Raw genomic sequence first — 4,033 nt, 5'->3', positions numbered from 1 at the left:
AAATGGCAGCAGTTCTCGTGAGCGCTAAAGTTTCTGTTTTTTACAGCAAGATATCAAGACTTTCCCCAAGTCTTCCCAATGGTTCTACTTGGCACAAACACTAATTAAACACAAAAAACACAACGAAAACAGAGGCTATGTAAATTATTTATTACTAAACTGTAGCAAAAAGCAAGGAATAAAAATAAAATTGGATTGCCTCCCAACAAGCGCTATCGTTTAACGCCCCTAGCTAGGCATAAAAAGTAAGGATAGATCTAGGTATTACCATCTTTGGTAGGCAATCCATAAGTGGCTATCATAATAGATTCATAAGGTAATTTAATTTTCTTTCTAGGAAAGTGTTCCATGCATTTCCTTAACGGAAATTGGAATCTAATATTTGCTTCCTTCATATTAATAATTGCACCAATCGTTCTAAGGAATGGTCTACCAAGAATAATAGGACATGAAGGATTGCAATCTATGTCAAGAACAATAAAATCTACGGGCACATAATTCCTATTTGCGACAATAAGAACATCATTGATTCTTCCCATTGGTTTCTTAATAGTGGAATCCGCAAGGTGCAAGTTTAAAGAGCAATCATCAAAATCACGGAAACCTAACAAATCACACAAACTCTTTGGAATCGTGGAAACACTAGCACCCAAATCACATAAAGCATAGAACTCATGATCTTTAATCTTAATTTTAATAGTTGGTTCCCACTAATCATAAAGTTTTCTAGGGATAGAAACTTCTAACTCAAGTTTTTCTTCATAAGATTGCATCAAGGCATCAACGATATGTTTAGTAAACGCTTTATTTTGACTATAAGCATGAGGAGAATTTAGCATGGATTGCAACAAGGAAATATAATCAATCAAAGAGCAATTTTCATAATTAAATTCCTTGAAATCCAAAATAGTGGTTTTAGCAACATCTAGGGTTTTAATTTCTTCAGTCCCACTTTCGTCAAATTTAGCATCAAGATCTAAAAACTCCGTATTTTTGGAACGCCTTCTAGGTAAAGGTGGATCATATTCAGTCCCATCATTATCAAGATTCATATTGCAAAAAAAATATTTAATAGGGGACACATCAATAACTTTTAGATCTTCATCTTTATTTTCATAGGAACTAGAAGAACACACTCTTGGAAAGGCATCTTTCTTAGCACGCATCCTAGCGGTTCTTTCTTTGCACTCATCAATGGAAATTCTCATGGATTTGAGAGACTCATTGATATCATGCTTAGGAGGAATAGATCTAAGCTTTAAAGAATCAACATCAGGAGAAATTCTATCGACGTTCCTAGCCAAATCATCAATCTTAAGCAATTTTTCTTCAATCAAAGCATTGAAATTCTTTTGTGAAGTAATAAATTATTTAATATTAGATTCAAAATCAGAGGGCATATTATTATAATTTCCATAAGAATTGTTGTAGGAATTACCATAATTATTAGAGGGATTACTAGGATAAGGCCTAGGATTAAAATTTCCTCTATACGCGTTGTTACCAAAATTGTTCCTACCATCAAAATTCACATCCATAGATTCATTATTATTCTCAATCAAAGTAGACAAGGGCATATCATTAGGATCAGAACAAACACTCTTAATAGAAAATAATTTCATAAGTTCATCCATCTTTCCACTCAAAATATTAATTTCTTCTATCGCATGCACCTTTTTATTAGTAGATCTTTCAGTATGCCATTGAGAATAATTAACCATAATATTATCAAGGAGTTTAGTAGCTTCTCCTAAAGTGATTTCCATTTCTAGAAGCAAAATTCAATCCGGCATAAATTTTTTGTATAATCATCCACAAATTCAAACCATGAGTAGGGCAATTACATATCATTAATTTTATCCTCTCCCAAGCTTGTGCAACATGTTCATGATCAAGTTGCTTAAAATTCATAATATCGTTCCGAAGGGATATGATCTTAGCGGGAGGAAAATACTTAGAGATAAAAGCATCTTTGTACTTGTTCCAAGAATCAATACTATTTTTAGGCAAAGACGAAAACCAAGCTTTGGCACTATCTCTAAGCGAAAAAGGAAATAGTTTCAACTTAACAATATCGTTGTCCACATCTTTATTCTTTTGCATATCACACAAATCAATGAAGCTATTTAGATGGGTAGCGGCATCTTCACTAGGAATGTCGGAAAAAGGATCTTTCATGACAAGATTCAGCAAAGTGGCATTAATTTCACAAGATTCAACATCGGTAAGAGGAGCAATCGGAGTGCTAATAAAATCATTGTTGTTGGTATTGGTAAAGTCACACAATTTAGTGTTATCTTAAGCCATCGAGACAAGCAAGCAATCCAACACACAAGCAAAGAAAAAGCAAGCGGGCAAAAAGAGGCAAATAGAGAAAGAGAGGGAGGATAGAGAAAGAGGGGGCGAATAAAATGGCAAGGGTGAAGTGGGGGAGAGGAAAACGAGAGGCAAATGGCAAATAATGTAATGCGGGACATAAGGGTTGTGATGGGTACTTGGTATGTTGACTTTTGTGTAGACTCCCCGGCAACGGTGCCAGAAATCTTCTTGCTACCTCTTGAGCAATGCGTTGGATTTCCTTGAAGAGGAAAATATGATGCAGCAAAGTAGCGTAAGTATTTCCCTCAGTTTTTGAGAACCAAGGTATCAATCCAGTAGGAGGCTACGCGCGAGTCCCTCATACCTGCACAAAGCAAATAACTCCTCGCAACCAACGAGAGTGAGATCTGATAGATATGATAGATATGATAGATATGATAAGATATGATAAGATAATATTTTTGGTGTTTTTGTGATAAAGATGCAAAGTAAAATAAAAGCAAAGGAAATAACTAAGTATTGGAAGATTAATATAATGAGGATACACCCGGGGGCCATAGGTTTCACTAGTGGCTTCTCTCAAGAGCATAAGTATTTTACGGTGGGTGAACGAATTACTGTTGAGCAATTGACAGAATTGAGCATAGTTATGAGAATATCTAGGTATGATCATGTATATAGGCATAACGTCTGAGACAAGTAGTCTGACTCCTGCCTGCATCTTCTACTATTACTCCACTCATCGACCGCTATCAAGCATGCATCTAGAGTATTAAGTTCATGAAAACAGAGTAACGCCTTAAGCAAGATGACGTGATGTAGAGGGATAAATTCATGCAATATGACAAAAACCTCATCTTGTTATCCTCAATGGCAACAATACAATACGTGCCTTGCTGCCCCTACTGTCACTGGGAAAAGACACCGCAAGATTGAACCCAAAGCTAAGCACTTCTCCCATTGCAAGAAAGATCAATCTAGTAGGCAAAACCAAACTTGCAAAGATAACCAATCATACATAAAAGAATTCAGAGAAGATTCAAATATTGTTCATAGATAATCTTGATCATAAACCCACAATTCATCAGTCTCAAGGAACAAACCGCAAAAAGAAGATTACATCGAATAGATCTCCACAAGAGAGGGGGAGAACATTTATTGAGATCCAAAAGAGAGCATAAGCCATCTAGCTAATAACTATAGACCCGAAGGTCTGAGGTAAACTACTCACACTTCATCGAAAAGGCTATGGTGTTGATGTAGAAGCCCTCCGTGATGGATGCCCCCTTCGGCGGAGCTCCGAAACAGGCCCCGAGATGGGATCTCATGGATATAGAAAGTTACTGCGGTGGAATTAGGGTTTTGGCTCCGTATCTGATCGTTTGGGGGTACCTAGGTATATATAGGAGGAAGGAGTACGTCGGTGGAGCAACAGGGGGCCCATGAGGGTGGAGGGCGCGCTCCCCTACCTCATGGCCTCCTCCTTTATTTCTTGACGTAGGGTCCAAGTCTCCTGGATCATGTTCGGTGATAAAATCATGTTCCCGAAGGTTTCATTCCGTTTGGACTCCGTTTGATATTCCTTTTCTGCGAAACTTTGAAATAGGCAAAAAAACAACAATTCTGGGCTAGGCCTCTGGTTCATAGGTTAGTCCCAAAAATAATATAAAAGTGGACAATAAAGCCCAATAATGTCCAAAACATTAGATAATAT

The sequence above is a fragment of the Triticum dicoccoides genome, chromosome 2A (assembly GCF_002162155.2).
Source record: "Triticum dicoccoides isolate Atlit2015 ecotype Zavitan chromosome 2A, WEW_v2.0, whole genome shotgun sequence".
Lineage (NCBI taxonomy): Eukaryota > Viridiplantae > Streptophyta > Magnoliopsida > Poales > Poaceae > Triticum > Triticum dicoccoides.
The sequence above is the reverse complement of the archived record's forward strand: the minus strand, read 5'-3'. Positions refer to the sequence as shown.